General features: G+C 39.1%; 1 pseudogene; it reads right to left on the bottom strand.

The window, feature by feature from the left end:
• Positions 1 to 17,229: 17,229 nt before the first annotated feature.
• LOC125338906 lies at positions 17,230 to 17,667 on the bottom strand (annotated as a pseudogene).
• Between the last annotated feature and the right edge of the window lie 940 nt (positions 17,668 to 18,607).

Genomic DNA, 18,607 nt, shown 5'->3' on the forward strand with positions numbered 1-18,607 from the left:
TTCCTTTGTCTTCCAAATATCACACATGTAAACTCAGAATCCCAGTCTTCTTTGAACCTCTCAGGGCAATCCTTAGAGGGCAGCAGTTGGAAGAAGTGTATCAGCAGTTTAGCTTCTGGAGAAGAAAAAGGGCTCAGATGGATTTGATGTAGACCACATTCATACCCATTCTCTTCAGGTGTTCTGATTAGAGTCTTGCACTGGCTGTCTCTGAGGACTAGCTTCCAGTTAGATGCATCCAGGGATAAAGGAAGAAGAAGATAAATTTAACTAAATGTTTATATTCTTGAGACATAAGAACAACTATATTAATGCTTGCCATGGGTTTTAAGCTGGAGTATATTGACTTCATTTTCCCATCCTTAGCATACTAGTTGATATTTTAGTTGTTATTTTGCACTCTACAACTATTTGTGGGAGGCTGTCCTCTGTACAGAAGGTAGTTGGCAGCATCTCTGACTTCCACCCTACAGATAACAGGTGCATTTATTCAAAAATTGTGAAAATCAATATTGCCAAATGAAGTTTAGGAGATCAAAGTTACCCACAGTTGAGAATCACTGAGTGAGTTCAATCTCTCACTGTCTCTCTTACTCTCGCTTTCTGTGTGTGTGTGTATATATATATATATATATATATATATATATACACATATATAATGATTATAAATTTATTAGACCATTAATTGCAAGCTTTAAAAAAGGCAATATGACCAAATGTAAATTAATATAATATGCTACCTATATGATGGTGTATTAAATGACCTTAAAGGATCCGTAATCAAGTATAATGTAATATAATATACCATGGTATATTGTTAAGTTTTGAAAAAGTTTTGTTGCATGATCTAATTTTAGTTTTGTAAAGTGATATTTGCTGTGTTTAGTAATACATTTGCTGTACTCACTGAGAAGAGGGGAGAGGTAGCTAACCCTTAAGGAAATATCAGTTTTACCAGGTTATCACAGAGCATAACCCTCATGCACCCGCATATAGCAAGGTGGTGAGTAACTGAACTGGAATGAACTGCAAGGAGCTGCCAGGGCTGCATTCAGTCCTGTTCCCAGTGTCTGTTTGGCCTTAGCTAAATTACTTAATCTCTGCAAGTTTATGATTCTCCCCTGTAAACTGGAACTAACCTTTCAGGGCACCTGCAAGGATCAACAAGGATGATTTATGGTGTATATTATCAGTGATTATTCTGTAGTTTGCCCGTGAGTGGGGACATGCTCTTTCTTTTTTCTATCCAATATAGCAGTTCCGGCACATGCCTGTGTGCTTGTCCCCCTCCTTTCCAGCTTTCCTTACCAGGAGACAAGTAGACCAGAAGACAAGGACTGTGTGCCTTTAAGGGCAAAGTTGACCATGAGTAATGCAGAAAGCCCAGTTCCTCTAAGTAGCTGGGTTTTCTTTTTCTTTGACAAGGCTTCTGAAAGACCCTTTAGCAAGACAGAGGCTAATTACTTGCCAGTAGTGAAAGAAAATGTGTCATTTGGTTGTTCTGGCACTTCCCAGTGCAATAAATCAAAGCCACAGAACCCTAGCTTCATTTGATTTAATAAAGATTTTAGAAAAGCAAGAGCAGTCTTTGCTTTTATCAAGAACTACTGGTCATTTCTGTCAGATTCATCCAGGGCTCTTAATTGGAGGAGACTCACTCAGATGGCCACGCTGGCTGCCTCTGTCTGCATGGTGCTCTGCTGCTGTGTGCATTCATGGGGATGCCTACCACTGTCCACTCCCTTGTGGACCCTTGCCCCTTCCTTCCTTCCTTCCTTCCTTCTTTCTTTCCTTCCTTCCTTCCTTCCTTCCTTCCTTCCTTCCTTCCTTCCTTCCTTCCTTCCTTCCTTCCTTCCTTCCTTCCTTCCTTCCTGACCCCAATTTCTTGACTTTATTCATAGCTTCTGATGGCCCAAAAGTAGATCTGCTCATCTAGACCATTTCTTTGGCTATGCTGCCTTGCCTCACATTTTTAAACTGTCTCCCTTAATAACTCAGTTGTCTGTTGATTCCTATACAAGTGGGGTGGGGAATTCTTCCTTTTACCCCTCCTCATCCCACTTTCCTTTCCTTATATCATATCTAGGCTGACATCTTTCCCTTTGAGTCTTTCAACCAGGTGAGCACCTTCAAATAATTAATTTTTTAAAAATTACTTTGCCTTTATTTATCTTTGTTTTGTCAGTACTAGGGATTAAACTCAGAGCCTTATACTCTCACTCAGTGTTTTTTTTTTTTTTTTTTTTTTTTTTTTTTGCCAGTCCTGGGCTTGGACTCAGGGCCTGAGCACCGTCCCTGGTTTCTGTTTTGCGCAAGGCTAGCACTCTGCCACTTGAGCCACAGTGCCACTTCTGGCTGTTTTCTATATATGTGGTGCTGGAGAATCGAACCCAGGGCTTCATGTATATGAGGCAAGAACTCTTGCCACTAGGCCATATTCCCAGCCCCTTCAAATAATTTAAATGGAAGAGTAAAGCAGAATGGTATGCGTTAAAACTCAGCGGCTGGGGATATGGCCTAGAGGAAAGAGTGCATGAGCCAGCTCTTACCCACACATGGACTTTGTCTGTTCTCTACAATGTTTATTGATTTAACAATTGAATTAAAAACCAAGACAATCTGTGTAAAATCTAGATTCTCATCTTTTTTTTTCTTATCTCAGGAGAACTGGCTTTCTGCCCACATTTCAGGCTGGCCACTTCTGCCAAAGCTGGGTGTTAGTTGCTTTGTTTGCAGTGCATGCAGTCATGTATGTGTGCTACAGCTTTGCTTGATCTGCTCTCTTCCACTTAGCTGGCATTTCAGGTGTTTGCACTGTGATTGGGCTGACATGATAATAGCTATGAAGTACTTTCAGTGTGCTTCATATTTTCTGTCTAACTCTCATGATACTTCAGTGTTATTTTTTTATTTCAAGGACATGAGAGACTTGAAGTTTAAAACAGAAATGGTTTATTTACAGCCTTTCAAAGTGGTGAAATTCTAGACATAACATTCAAACTCAGATTAGTCTTCTTTTGAGTTTCACTCTGTATCTTTTCATTCTTCAGAAGAGACATAGAATGCTGTTGGTACTGTGTCAGATGCCTGATTGCTTGGCCAAGAACCCAAGCTTAAGTGCTTCTGATGAGGAATCTCACACAACTCTGGCTTCCAGAGTTCCTTTATCTGCCTCATGACTTTCTATGGGAGCTGATATGGGAGAGCTCCATGGCTCTGTGAGAAATTAATGCTGCCTTGATGGCTTGCAGCAGGTGCATCCTCATCTTTGCCAAATTTTGGTTCCTGACTACAAATTGTATTTCTAGGAGCAGGAATCCTTTCTTCCTTCTTTCCTTCTTTCCTTCCTTCCTTCCTTCCTTCCTTCCTTCCTTCCTTCCTTCCTTCCTTCCTTCCTTCCTTCCTTCCTTCCTTCCTTCCCTCCTTCCTTCCCTCCTTCTTTCCCCTCCTTCACTCCTTCCCTCCCTTCCCTCCCTTCCCTCCCTCCCCCTCCCCCTCCCCCCTCCTCCTTCCCTCCCTCCCCTTCCTCCCCCCTCCTCCCTCCCTCCCCTCGCTCCCTCCCTCCCCCCCTTTGCTCCCTCCCTCCCCCTCCCTCCTTCTCCCTCCCTCCTTCCTTCTTTCTTTGGGTATGGGCTGGTATTAGGGCTTGAATTTAGGGCCTCATGTCCGCACTCTGATTTCTTGATGATACTCTACTTCTGAGTCATACCTCCAGCTTGGCATTTTGCTGGTTAATTGGAAATAGAATCTTACTGACTTTTCTACTTGGGCTGATCCTGATTAACTAAGATTATAGACATGATCTGTAGTACCTGGAACAACTATTTTCTTTAAGGGACTATTTGCTATATGCCAAGTAGTACAAAAGGTATGTTGTATAGATAGTTTAACCCACACAACTTATTTCATTTACCTGATTTTATACATGACACAATTTCTGAAAGACGGAGAAAACTGCCGAAGACCATATGTACATATGTACTAGAGGTCATTACCATTAAATATGTCTGTTATTATTTAAAAAATTGAAATGGAAGAAAAGAAAATAACTCCATCACTTGCAGATGGAGAGCCATCTAGATGTATTTTTCTGTAGTTTTATGAGCAAGTGTTTATGTTTAATATAAAGTATGTGTCTCAAAAATATTTAACTGAAAACCACATATTGGTAGTGTCATCCTAAGAGCTTACTTAATAGGAAATTTAGTGAATTGGAGATAAGTACATAAACTTTTTTCTAAATATTTCCAGTGTTAGTCTCTGATGTTTCAATAACAATAAATATGTGTGTGTGTGTGTGTGAGAGAGAGAGAGAGATAGAGATAGAGAGAGAGAGAGAAAGAGAGGGAGAGAGGCAAGAGAAATAGAAAAAATGCAAAAATTGTATTATACTTATTGGTTTATTATATTTACTGATTTATATTTAATTATACATATTTTTGATAATGATAAGCCTATAGGAGATGCTTAGCCAAATGATAAACTGTAGCCAATGTCTTCTTTACTTGGAATGGGTGACACCTCATCTGAGTGTTGTAGCAAGTAGGGAGGATAACTCGTCAAATAGGTAAGAGATGGCATCTCAGCATGTTCAAGCTTCCAAAGACAAAGAAAATTATTTCTTAAGTGTTATACTCTGACCTCCATCTTGTCCAGGAGAAATCCCATACTGGATATGTTTTCTTTTATGCCAAGAGACACCATGAGTTATGGACCCATGAGCATATAGGCTTTCTCTTTTTCTTGTCCCCCTGAATCACTTAGAATTCTCAGCTTGCTCTTCTAGGAGAAAGTTACAGACCTTTGCTGTATCCAGTGGGAAATATATTTTTTACCCATGGCAGAAAATCTGTTTAATCATTTGCACATAATAGACCATATGCTGGTGTGGGGCTGGAAGGTGACATGATAAAGGCAGATAAAATCACTTGCCACTAGTTCAGGTGATGAATGTATCAGGCAGGCCTTCGCCTGGGGAAAGAATATAGATTTAAGAGTGCTCTACTAGGAAGAAATCTTCCCCCACCCTGAGTGCCATGAAGTTATTACAGAGGTTGTATGGGGGCAGGTACTCTTCTTGCTTAATGCAATATTGAAAAGGGCAAAGTCTCTGCCCTAGTTTCCTCTAAAGATGAGTAGAAAAAGAGCCAAAGTTATCTTTTCCTAACCAGATCAGTTAAAAAAATCATGAAGCTATAAAAAAATCTCTTTGGTATATGGAAATTTCATGTGCTCATCCAGGCAGTAATACTTCCCCCACTTTTGCTCCTGCCTCATTGCACATTCAACTTATGAGGCTACTCATTAAAAATGCATGTGAAAAAGAGTAATTATTGATTTCCATAGCTAACCTTGCAGGGCAACTTTCTGTGTGATTCTGCATATGTATTATTTCATTTTCTCAGCAGTTCACGAGGCAGAATTCCACAATAGAGAAGTCTCGGGAGGTGAAAGAACTCACAGAATGATACAGCCAGTTAGGAGCAGAGCAAGGATTCAAATCCAGGTCTGCTTGACTTCTACTTCAAATACTTTCCTCTGTACCTCTGATTGCTCAGGATCTAGGGGAAATTGCTGATATTTTCATAATACCAAGGTGTGCATTTTTATTTTTCTAACTAAACAAAAAAGTAAAGGTGGTATTGAAAAGAACTCTGTTCTTTAGTCTTTGTACTTCTATGTGTTCTTCTTCACTCTTACTCCCTTAATTATTTGTCCTCTTACAGAATCTCTCCTTGTGCTTTCTATGAACTCCAGACTTGAGAATTTAGCTATCTGCTTTATGTTTCTGCTAGATGTCTGATGCTATCTGAAACTTGACATATCCCAAACTAGATAGGGGATTCTCACCTTTAACCTCATTTCCTTCACTTTCTTTCCCTCTTAGTAAATGACAACTCTCCTAGGTATCAAGGCCAAGAAAGAACCCTGGAGTTTTCTTTTGGTCCTATCTAGAATGTAGAGTTAGCTTAGTTAAGGAAAAGTGCCCAGCATCCAGCTACCTCTCACAGCCTCAATTGATAATACCACTGCTAACTGTTATTCCTCCTAACTGCCTTGAGACGCTACCTCTAATGAGTGACCGCATATTTTCCTTTATATACTTACTCTATTTTTTTTTGTGCCAGTTCTGGGGCTTGAACTCAGGGCCTGGGCACTGACCCTGAGTTTCTTCGCTCAAAGCTAGTGCTCTACCACTTGAGCCACAGCGCCACTTCTGGCTTTTTCTGTGTATGGGGTATTGAGGAATCGAACCCAGGACTTCATGCATGCAAGACTAGCACTCTTCCACTAAGCCAGATTCCCAGCCCCTACATAGTCTATTCTTGATAAGCAGTGATCCTTTTAGAATGGAGGAGGATCATGTATTCTCTCTGATTAATGTCCTTCAATTTCTTCCTATCTAAATGATACTGAAGTACCGGTGATTAGCCCTTCCTATCTTTATCACCGTTCCACTCTGGCCTCTTCTCCTCCCTTTCCACCTTCTTCACTCAGCTCCCACCACTGTGGCTACTTTACTGTAGCAAAGTACTTTGTACTTTTTGACACCTGGTATCATGCTGATTTCCTTGCCATTAATAAAAGAATCTTCCTTCAATTCTATCTGTTTGTTTCCTGCTATATTTCTACCTCTGAGAACAAAGCTCAGCAGCACAGGATAGATTCTTAGAAAATACTTGTTGAATGAATGAACGAATGACCATCTTGACAACAACATTATCAAAGCACAGGGGTTCATGCTTTCTACAGAAAAGTGGACTGTAAGTTTGTTCTGTCTTTACTAGAATATTTACCCAAGCTTTGGAGTTGTTGCTCTCAGCCAAATAGGGCATCACAGTCAATCTATTTCTATAGAGCGGTTGGGCTTTTACTGTGCTTTTACCTTGACTGATGGTTTGGTTCAAGTTATGCTTTATTGGAAATTCATTCCTTCCCAGAGTTGCTTTTGCCAAGAAAGGAAAGACAATCATTTCTTGTTGGCATGGTTTTTCCATTCAATCTTCTCTGTCATGGACTCAGTTGTCCACACGCAATCAGTCCAGATCTCATCATGGTCAAATCAAAGGCTGCATTTGTAATCTGATAACTCTTCCCCTACTCTTTTCTGATTTTTTTCTCAGTATCCAGTGATGGAAGATTGATTTGTGGTACTTTCCATTGAAATCTTTAAGCCTATGACTTTGAAGTTTTGACTAGGGAACATTTGATTTCCTTATGGTTTATGTGGAGTAACTTGAAGAGGAGTTTTTTTGTACTTAGATATAACAATATTTGGAATTAAAAAGTAAAGATGCATTTGAAAATAAATGACTTCTACTTTCATTTTCGTCTGTCTTAAGTTGGTTATGCAATATTATCTAATCCCCTTGCCATTTCAGAATCTTATATTAAATGACACATAATAAAGTTTTAATGACTAGGTAGCTTATGTTAGACAAGTGCTGTACTGCTCTGCTATACCTTTAACCTAAAGATTACCTATTATGACAGAGAAAATTTATCATTACTATTTTAAAAGAAATGGTATAAAGTTAGCAGATTACAATTCTGATTAAACCAAAGCAACCTATAAAATTTTATTTCTTTTTGCTATTTTCAGATAAAGAAGCAAATTAGGGGCTGGGAATATGGCCTAGTGGCAAGAGTGCTTGCCTCATATACGTGAAGCCCTAGGTTTGATTCTTCAGCACCACATATATAGAAAACGGCCAGAAGTGGCGCTGTGGCTCAAGTGGCAGAGTGCTAGCCTTGAGCAAAAAGAAGCCAGGGACAGTGCTCAGGCCCTGAGTCCAAGCCCCAGGAATAGAAAAAAAAATATAATAATAAAAATAAAAATAAAAAAGAAGCAAATTGGCTCTCAACTCCCAATAAAATCAATTTTTACTAATTTACTTATTTATATTGTTACTAAACATTGCCACATTTCCTGTTCTTAAGAACTGTGTCATTGAAACTTTGTGATAAGATCTAATCATTGGATAGAATTAGATTAGCTGTGATTCAGAAACCAAATAGGGGCTTAAACATGACAAGAATGTGCATGGGGATTGATTCTCCTGAAGATTTTCTGGGATGATGGGAGAATTTATGTGTAAAATATTTTTTCTAGTTGACCCAGCACTTCATAAAGACTAAGTAAGTCATAGATTGGCTCCTGTTCTGGCCTCTCACTTACTATTTTATATTATATATTTGGCTCCACCTGCCCCCCTCTCTCCTATATGTATGTGCATATGTGTGTGTATGTGTGTGTGTATGCCCGATTTCTATAGAAACTTATTTAAAGTATTTTTTGTGAATATAGGCCTCTTCATAAGTTTAAAATTCTAAACAATTTCAATTAGTGTTCAAATTTGATTTCAAGGCACTTTAAGAAATGGAAAGAAGAGTTTTATAAGGAAATGTCTCAATTATTTAGACTATTTGAGCTAATTAGAATCTCTTATGCTCTGATTATACTAATTAATTAACTGAATATTTAGTGTTGTTTCAGTGTCATATCCTCTCCATATACTTAATGTGTTTTATGTGCATGTCATTTTCACTTTCCCCCCATGATGTTTCTGTCACCAAATTCTAGTTTCAGTATTATGTTTTAGTTTTCTATTTATGACTGCAGTTTAAGTGAACCTAGTTTCCACAATTTGGGAAAAGTTTGAATGACTATTTTAACCATCTGAATACTGTTATTCATATCTAGTTCAGATTTTCCTTAGGTTATTAAAATGTATTTATATATGTTAAGGGAAAATACCTAAATGATACAGATTTGATTGAGAGAAATCACTCAAATCCAAACCATATGTGATATGTAAAGTAGCATCTTGAATATTCATATTACAATGTAAAACTCAGATCCCCTGAACAATTATGTTCCACAGAATAATTAAAATGAAGAAAGAAATATGAATATCACTTCCCTAGAGTACAATATTACAGTTCAGCCCAGTAACTTATTTTTCCTAGACTGGTGCACTACAGAATAGAATACAGTATAGAGACAGCAAACATGCCCTCATTCTAATTATATAAGGCATTTTGGAAGGGAAACAAATTTAGCTTAACATCTTTCTCAATGAATATTAATTCTAGTAATATGACACTATTATTTTTGTCTATTTCCTTGGCTTAGCTTGTCCTTTTTGCTACATCAGCATTTCACTTTGTTTCTGCTTATTCCTGATCCTTGGTTGAAATTGTCTTTGAAATGTATTGTATATTTATTTGCAACCTGTATATTTGCACTTCTATTTTTAAGCTCTTGCTATTATGCCAAATGCTTTTCTCTTTACTTTCATTCATCTTGTTAGTAGGCCTCATAGCAGATTTGTTTCAGAACAATCAAAATGATCTCCAATTTCTTCCAGTGGAGGAACTGCTTTATATCAAGTGTATTACTTGATTTTAAGAATGCGTTGTATATCCTTATTTTGGCACACCTGGAAAGTCCATTGTAGTATGATTCATCTCCATTTGTACTTTTAATGGATTTTCAACTGCAAATTATCTGCAAAACCTTCATCAAAATACTTTGTACAGTTGTATAAATGGATTCATAGACCCATAATATTCAGCTTTTGGTTTATATCAACAAGTTTCTTCTTTGCAAGTAGCTAGATAATGGAGAGACCAGAAGATTGTTGGTAAACCACGATTCTGGAATATGATTTTATAGATTGTGTTGTCATACTTAAGCAAGAAAAGTAGAAGATATAGAACTTAGGGATTTAAGAAAAAAACTTCATATATATTCCAGTGTTTATGAAGTAAAAAAATTGGATTTAGGATAGAAAATGAAATAATATTAGTGATCTTTCTACAATTATCTGTTTGAAGACTTAATGACACTTCCAAAGAAAAATTAAAAGCAGATTTCTTTCCTCTAAAGCAACGTTGCCCAAAGTGCATCTAGGGGTATCATGCACTCTTCGTTAACATGACAAGCTCAGAGAAACTGAGAGTGTGGAGAAACGTCCCAGTAATGTGATATTGCTATGACTTCCAAGTGGTAGCCATGTACTGTTAAAATAGACATGAGTGGATGCTGTTGCGTTCCTGTGTTGTTGGCCTTGCATATTGAAACTGAATAACACTAAGGTGGATTCAAAATGAATGCAGAAAAAGAGTCTAGCAAGACAATCAAGACAAAGGCTCTCTCCTATAGAGGTTCTGCATCATCGTTGTGGCCTAGAGCAGATGCATACTCTCTCCCTTGGGCATCACTATCATGAACTCATTGCCTTTGGAAGACTTGCATGTGACCCTAGAACTGTGCTACAGAATGGATACCCAATCGAAAGGGCTAAACAAGGCATGGAGAACTGCGGACTGTATGGAGCCTCTGACTGGGTTTTAGTGTCTGATCTGGCCCATGGGCTGCACAGTTATCTTGGGAGTCATATAGCTCTCTCCTAGAGATACCTTGTTAGCCCCTACACAATATGCCCCAAGTGATGCCCTCCCTGTAGCCCCTTGTGTCTAGCAGGGCCTTTATGTACCAGGTGCTCTGTTTATCTTTTTTTTTTTTTTTTTTTTTTTTTTTTGCGGGTCCTGGGGCTTGAACTCAGGGCCTGGGCACTGTCCCTGAGCTGCTTTTACTTAAGGCTAGCACTCTACCACTTGAGCCACAGAACCACTTCCACCTTTTTCTGTTTATGTTGTAGCGAGGAATTGAACCCAGGGCTTAATGCATGTTAGGCAAGCACTCTACCACTAAGACATATTTCCAGCCCCTCTGCTTATCTTTTTTTTTTTTTTTTTTTGGCCAGTCCTGGGCCTTGGACTCAGGGCCTGAGCACTGTCCCTGGCTTCTTCCCGCTCAAGGCTAGCACTCTGCCACTTGAGCCACAGCGCCGCTTCTGGCCGTTTTCTGTATATGTGGTGCTGGGGAATCGAACCTAGGGCCTCGTGTATCTGAGGCAGGCACTCTTGCCACTAGGCTATATCCCCAGCCCCCCTCTGCTTATCTTTATCTACAACAACTCTTCACTAATTTTACTTCTCCTTCTGTGTCTGTGGACTTGTTCTTTGAAACCATAGGGACAACGGACCCAAAACAGCGATTGCAGTTTTTTGTTATAAAAAACAAACAAAAAGCCCCTGTTGTCACTGTGTTTTATTTTGGCACCCTGGGTATTGTTTATACGTTTATCTGAATTAGGGAAGGGACGGGGACCATCAAAATGGTAAAAGGTAAAGGGAAAACCAATATAACAGTGATACTCACAAGATGGTATACTGGAAATTAGCTGTACAACTTGGGGGGTTTAGGTGGATAGAAAGTGGGAGAAAAATGAAAGGGGCAACAAGTTTGACAAGAAATGTACTCACTACCTTACGCATGTAACTGTAACCCCTCTGCTTATCACCTTGACGATAAAATAAAATTAAAAAAACAAATAAACAAAAAGAGCAGTCTCTATTCATAGACTGCATGAGAAGCCTGGCTTTAATCAGTACTAATAGTCAACAAAAGTAAGCCTTAATGTTGTTCTCCACCTTCTTAGAGGCAAAGATGCGAAGAAAATGGAGACCTGATATGATTAAGTGTAGATTTTAAGTCTCAAAATCTGGATACTGGATAGTGAATTTTGAAGGTGGAGGGAAATAGATGATTGTTTTCTGGCTTGCCAGCCATGTTTAGTAGAAGAATGGTGGTGCTAACTATGGATTCCAGAAGGAGTGGCTCTTGGTTACTCAAGATGATTAAATAAAAACTATTGTCTCTTGAGGATCTATAGACCTAACAGAGGAGGTGTAGTTTTGCATCATGTAATTCTGCTTAGCAAAGATATGCACCTAGTTGTACTGTTTGGTGCCATCTAGAATAAGCCTGAAAGAGGAAGTCTCTCCTAGCTGCAAAGATTACTTTTATGTTATCAGTATAGGATGATATATATATAGATAATATATGTGCATATATATAATGTCTGTATATAATATACACAGTGTAGTTTTAATGGTTCCTCCTGTGCACTTTCATAATCTGAGATTTTATTGCTTTCAGAAATGTTCTATAACTTGAATTATTGAGATAAAAATTTTATAACCTTTATTTAAACACCCTATCTGTCTATGCCTATGTAGGTAGTCCTCAAAATTTTGCCTCAAAATTTTATATGGCTTAACTACACCCATGAATGTCTAGAACACTCTCTTTTGGAACCTCTTGACACAAAAGCTGAATATCCAAGTTCTCTTTACCCAGGTAGCTATGATGGTTACTTTTCTCCTTCAGCTGTGTGGATGAGCCTGATGATTATCTTGCATCCATGCACAAAAATTTTTTAAATCATATGGTCCATTGTGTCTTAATATTGATTGACTTTCTAACTAACTTAGCTTATTTTGTGAATAACATGTATCTGCCAGTTTCATGGTACCCTTCTTATGCTTTAATCCAGATTGTGTCAAATGTGTGGAACACTTGGATAAGCTCCACGAGGACCTACTGTATATTTTCACTTTGGCATAACCACAAAGTGCAAGGGTGGAGATTTTGTTCAAAATGAATTAAAATTTCTACTCTGGTACTGCTATCTATTTTAACTTCTGCAAATTTCATTTCATAGTTTATTCTCTCTTTCTCTTTCTTTGACTCATTTCTTTAATAGGCTCTTTGAGACCAGTTGAAGTCAGTTAAAAACTATCATTGACAAATATACACAAAGAAGAAAGGCATCTATATTAGAATTATATGTAAAAGGAATTTGAATTTGTACAGATTATTCCACTCAATAGCAGTTCATGTTCTCTGTTAGAAATCAAGGTTCAGAGAAAGTCTTTAGAACAAACCATAGCAGTGTTTGTGAAACAGCTTAGTGCATGAAGGAGAGTGGTATCTAAGACTGAAGGTGACAAAGTTGTTTGGTGAACTTGGCTAATCTTGTTCCATTCTCACCATGTCTCATTGGCTATCTGTCAATTACCATGCTCCAATGTTATGGTTTTTCCTCTTTTCTCACAGCTCCCTGTGTGCTCACTCAGTATATAGCACTTGTCTCTCTTGCTGGGATGTACTTGTTTTCCAGAATCTTCCCTTTTATATATGAAATACTGTGAGTAGCCCATGGATCCATTCTTGTACCCCCAGAGCCAGTTAGGGAGCCTGAAACTTACTGAGATCTCAAAAACAAAACAAAAACAAAAACAAAACATTTCTCAACAGAAAAGAACAACCTCCAATCCCTATTAGATTAAAACATAAAGTACTATTTAGAGTAAGTTTGGCCCCAAGAAACCACGGAAGAGTGGTTATAAAGTACATTTGTCTGCTCAAAATGTGTATTTTCTTTTCTTCGACTCCTTTTAGTAAAGGGACTCATGAGTATTTACCTTCATTTCTTCCCTTTTATTGCCACAAGTCATGAGGACAAGTAATATATAATAAAAGAGACTTACAGCTTGTAAAAAAAACAACAACACATAGAACAGCTTGCTTTCTCTCTCTCTCTCTCTCTCTCTGTGTGTGTGTGTGTGTCTGTGTGTGTGTGTGTGTGTGTGTGTGTGTGTGTGTGTGATTACTTTTTGACCTCTCTTTTTGGGAAATCTTGAATGCTGTACTACTCCTTGGTAAAGTAGGTTTTCCAGCTTCAAGGCCTGTGATGTTCCTCATCTCACTTCTCATCAAAATTTGCTGGGTACCTTCTAATCCCTTATTCTTTGCTGGGCTTAATCCCGAATACCACTGTGATATAAGACATTAATAGTCACCAACCAGCAAGTCTTTCTCTGTTTTATTATTGTTTGCACTTGAAATATATCCTTTGGAGTCTTAATGCAAAGAAACGTGAGGTGAATGCTATGTGCACTTGGCTAGGTTCTCTGTCAATACACAGAGCTCATTCACTTTGCTGCTACAACATATTGGCTGCTGACAGATGTACCCTCTCTAAGAATCACAGGGGATGCTTTACCCAAGTATACACCCCATTCCTGAAGGCCAACCACATTCAATGACTAGGTATGTAACTGGAAGTCCCCCTGACCACCTTTGAGGAGAACTCTGATAAACCCATTTCTTCTAAGGTTAGAGTTCTCTTTCCAAATTTGTTGGCGAAATCTCTGGTACAACTCCACTTGGTCAGGGGTTTAGTGATTGATGGATGGCAGAGCCTTTGAAAGCTACAGGTGAAGGAAATGTACGATCTAAAATAATTCTCAGGCCTAGTACCAGGGTTATAGAAACACAAAGTAGAATGTTATAAACTACATATAATCATAAACATAAAGTAGAATGTTATAATCTACTTATAGTCTCTTGGTGACATTTTTGGGGAGTTTATGCTTATTGTAGTCTCACTTTAGTTTATAAGTCTAGAGATTATTGTTTCTAGGTAGAAAATACTCTCAGCAGAGGACACAGAAAAGTTTTATTAAGCTCTAATCTCTGATTGCTATCCACCTACTTTGGGCTACGCAAGTATATAACTCTATAGGGCATCATGTGTCAGGTTACTGACTATGACTGTCAGGAGCAATCAGGAATTCTGTCCTGATTTGGGGAAGGGTTTGTCAACTAGGGGAAATGCACTAAACTACATTTTGGTATCCCCTTGCCAATTTGATATAACTGGATAGTTGTGGGAAAAATATGGTGACTAAGGGCTCAGATGTCTCAGGGATATGGTCTACCTAGTTCAGCTGTGGTACTGATGGAGAATCTAGAACGTACAGTAGAAAGATGACAAATATCACTTATGGTACTGAGACCAGTTACAGTGCCAGGTTATAGTTTATCCCATAGGACCAACTGGAATATTGGAGGAGCTGTTTCCAAATGGAGTGAATTCATGAGAAATAAGTGGATAAAGTGTATTGATACTGTGCAGCCCACAATGCTCAGAGCTATTATTCGCAGCTCTCCTTTCTTTATATTTCATTTTATTTTAAGTCTCCCTCCTTCTTTCTGACAAAGATTCCTTAATTGCTGAGAAGGCCAAAAATTAATATCAGTGCTATGCTTTGTTTCAAATATCTATTCTGTTAATGGCTGTAAGCTGGAGTTGCCTTTACCTTTTAAAAACTGCCTCACCAAGTTTATATTTTCCCCCAGTGGTCTGTGTTCATCTGCTGTGGGTTGATACTTGAGACCTTATTACAATTGGAAGTGAGTTCAACGAGCTGTGACCTCTCACACTGCACCCTGGTTCCCACTTCCCTCTACCCAACTCAGCTTCCTTCACTAGTTATTTACTTATTTATTTATTGGCGCTTGAACTCAGGGTCGGAGCACTGTCCTGGCTTCTTTTTCTGCTCAAGGCTAACACTCTACCACTTGAGCCACAATGCCACTTCTGGCTTTTTTCTATATATGTGGTGCTGAGGAATCAAACCCAGGGCTTCATGTATATGAGGCAAGCACTCTACCACTAAGCCTTATTCCCAGCCCTCCTTCACTTCCTTAATGTTTTATTTTTTCCTGAATGTGTACCACCATTCACCTCCCGCCTCCCAAATCACCTCTTGCTTATAAATCTGCACTTCAGAAACTGTTTTTAGAAACCCAAGCTGAAATTGTGTTATAGGGATATTTTGAGAATAAATAGTAATTTCCTTCAAGCCTTTCTATATATGTGGGTGGTACTTCTCCCATGTAGAAAGGTTTTCCTTAGAAAAGTGGAGAAGTTCTCAGTGAGTGGAAAGACAGGACTGAGTTAATTTCTTAGAAAATAGAATCTGCTGTGATGATTAATACATTTATTTTGTGTCATCTGGGATGATTTTAGAACTAATGTTAATTTTTTTTAGTCAGTCTTGGAGCTTGAACTCAGGGCCTGGGTACTGTCCTTGAGCTGTTTACTCAAGGCTAGTTCTCTATCACCTTGAGCCACAGCTATACTTCTAATTAATGTTAATTGTAACAAAACCAGTGGCTCATACTTTGAGTCAATGAATATCAATTTTACACATAGTTTATATAAAATCTGGTGCAAAGGATGGCATACAACTCAATTTCAGATCATTGGCATGTATGTGATAGGCCCTGGTTTGATCTCTGGCAAAGAGAAACAATAAAATAAGCAACTTGTGAGAAAGCATGACAAAAATGAGAAGAAATTGACTTTTGAGCCAGATACTCTTGTTTTAAGTCCCAACTTGCCATTTGTAAATTGTGTGTTGAACAAATCTTTATGATATAGTTTTGTTCATTTCTAAAAGTAAAATAACACCCACTTGTGGTATATTTATTTTGTGAGTGAGAATCAAAGAAGACAATGTTTCTAGAGGGCCTAGGTTTGATGCAGTTAGACATAACCCTCACATTATGATACTGTTGAATAAATGTTCATTTGGCACAAATCTTTATTAAGTATGACATGTCATATCCAGTGCTAGATGCTTAGGATAGATAGCACTATTGCCACAGCTTCTGTTTTTCTGTTTTTCTTTTTTTTTTTTTTGCCAGTCCTGGGCCTTGGACTCAGGGCCTGAGCACCATCCCTGGCTTCTTTTTGCTCAAGGCTAGCACTCTGCCACTTGAGTCACAGCGCCACTTCTGGCCATTTTCTGTATATGTGGTGCTGGGGAATCGAACCCAGGGCTTCAAATATATGAGGCAAGCGCTCTTGCCACTAGGCCATATCCCCAGCCCCACAGCTTCTGTTTTTCAAAGGTGCTTACTAATTATCAGTGTAAGAAAGTTGACTTAGTGAAAAGGGTGCTGAATCAAAGATGCTTCTTACATTTTTAATTTGCTCAATTTCACAGATGGCAATAATCTTGGCTTTTAAATTATCTTTAAGTAGTTGCACAAAGGAGTTGCCATTCAGCCAAGCGGTTTATGAATACAATCCATCTTCATCAGTATCACCCTTTTCAATATTCTTACCCATTCCTCTAGATTTTTTTTTCTTTTTAATGTGTGCTGGTACAAGGGCTTGAACTCAGGGCCTCGTGCTTTCTTGCCCACACAAGCACCCTACCACTTGAATCATATCTCCACTTTGGCTTTTTGCTGTTTAGTTGGAAATTGAGGTTCAAAGACTTTTCTGCTTGGGGTTGGTTTGGTCTCTTCCATGACTGAATCTCCCAAGGAGCTAGGATTACAAATGAAAGTCATAGGTTCTTGTTAAAACTCTGGATTTTGCAATTTTGTGTATGTATGCAACAAGTTTAATGACTGATGCCCTATCATGTGAACACTATGCTATAATGCCCACCCCAGGTACATGAGGTACAGAGCCTTGGGGTGAGCACTACAGCATTGTTGAGGAGTAGACCAGGTCACCTAATTTTATTGGGTGGGGGTGGGCATGACAGCTCAACCCTATGACCTTCAGGGAAAGCCTGAATCCTGTGGTGTCTTTTCTCCTGCACATAAATTCTCGCGCAGACCACACTTAATGTCAAGATGATTATGTTGTTGGCCAGTTTGCAGGTTGAGTAGGTTTGGGGCCTGCTACTCTAAAGAAGAGTATGTAGTGGGATTTGTTCTCATTCTCCTAAGTGGGCAGCTTCTAGCTCTTGCCTTCTCTCACCGTGGTCATATGCAGGGGTGTGGATGTCTCCATGGAGAATTCATCCCCATCCGGGTGGATCTCCACGTGGGGTTGGGACGCCACGGCCACGGCCACCTTTCTCAGCATGGCGCTCACACCCAGAGCCTTGCTCCTGGAAATTCTCGCTGCCGCGCATCTTCCTGGTGGTAGATGAGTTGGGCATGGTCTTGGATGCATGGATGTGCATGCGGAGTTGGTCACGGACAACTGAGGTAGCCGCATGGCAACTGGCCTCGGCTGCTGGAGTCCCCTCTCCCTTTCTTCCCTGCAATAGACTTTTGAAGGAGGCACAGCCAGCTCAAGATTGTGGTATTTAGCTGGGCTTTTAGGAAGAAGCCCGATCTGCAAGGTTTTAGGAACTCTCCTTGGTGTGGTGGAGAAGGCTCTGTTTCCCAGAATTCTTGCGGGAGGGTGGTGGGGAGCAGATCACGCTGCCTGGGACCACAGCAAGTCCACTAGATGAGACAGAGGAGAGAACAGTGTCTCCACCTCAGCTCTCCTCTTGCTTCTGCTCCAGAGGAGTCTCGGCCTGGCTTCTGCACATGCCTACGGTGTAAGCCCATATTCATATGCATGGTGTGGGTGCCCATATGCTTTAATATAGGTTACTGTTAGTACCATTTCTAGTATAGAAGCCAAAACTTAGAATGAACCAAACTCACCCTTATTTTTATTTTCAAATTTGTTTTAAATGGATATATAACATTATATGTATAACAAAACAGGCTTTGAAATCCATGTGTATTATGGAATGATTAGATCCTAGATAGTTAACACATATTCTCACATAATTATATCTATGATAAGAACAATTAATATCCACTTTCTCAGCATATTTAAAGACAATGGTATAAATATTGCCATTCACAACCGCCACCATACTGTATTATGAGTCTCTTAAAATTGTTTTTCTTATGCAACCGTAATTATGTAACCTCTGACCAAGATCTCCCCAATTCTTTCCCCTTCACACCCACCCTCTGGCGTTGCCTCTGGCATTGCCGTCTTACATTCTACTTGTATGAGATCAACTTTTCTGGATCCCATGTATGACCAGATTATGAGGTGTTTGTCTTTCTACCCTTGGTTTCTTTCCAGGATTA

Source organism: Perognathus longimembris, chromosome 20 (assembly GCF_023159225.1).
Source record: "Perognathus longimembris pacificus isolate PPM17 chromosome 20, ASM2315922v1, whole genome shotgun sequence".
Taxonomy (NCBI): domain Eukaryota; kingdom Metazoa; phylum Chordata; class Mammalia; order Rodentia; family Heteromyidae; genus Perognathus; species Perognathus longimembris.